Source organism: Lipotes vexillifer, unplaced genomic scaffold (genome assembly GCF_000442215.2).
Source record: "Lipotes vexillifer unplaced genomic scaffold, Lipotes_vexillifer_v1.1 scaffold395, whole genome shotgun sequence".
NCBI classification, from domain to species: Eukaryota; Metazoa; Chordata; class Mammalia; order Artiodactyla; family Lipotidae; genus Lipotes; species Lipotes vexillifer.
Genome location: NW_006797390.1, coordinates 1,022,848 through 1,023,283, shown reverse-complemented (window position 1 = coordinate 1,023,283; position 436 = coordinate 1,022,848). Strand labels below are relative to the sequence as shown.

Below are 436 nucleotides of genomic sequence, written 5' to 3'. Positions count from 1 at the left end.
GGGGAGGCGGGGCTGCAAGCCAGGCAGGGGCACGCTCTGAGATGGTTTTCCCACGACCTCCCGAAGCTGCTTTGGCATCGTTCGCCCCCTCCCACCTGCAAATGGCTTTGAAAAGCTTGAGCTTCCTGGCTGTCGTTTCTCTGCGTGTTCATTTCGTCTCTTGACTATGACATACTACCCGCTGCAGCTCAGCAGGGGGTCGGGGCCTCCACACTTGTGCTGCTGGGGCCAGGCTTCAAAGCACCCAGCACCTGTCCTTTCCTTTTTGTCTTTCTTTCTTGAGCTGCCACCCAGCCCCGATGATCTGGCATGCCGAGCGCAGCTGGGGAGAATGCATCACCTGATTGCCACCCTGGTCGCAGTGTCCAAGAAAATGCCAGGTTCTCTGGCTTGACTGTTAGCCTCAGGGCACGAGACCAGGTTCTGGAGGACACGA

The 436-nt window shown here is 58.3% G+C and overlaps 1 protein-coding gene across 1 annotated transcript in view; it reads left to right on the top strand.

The window, feature by feature from the left end:
• The window catches only part of ETV6 (ETS variant transcription factor 6), a 243,749-nt gene that overhangs the window by 103,745 nt on the left and 139,568 nt on the right, over positions 1-436 (top strand). The gene's annotated exons all lie outside the window — the stretch shown is intronic.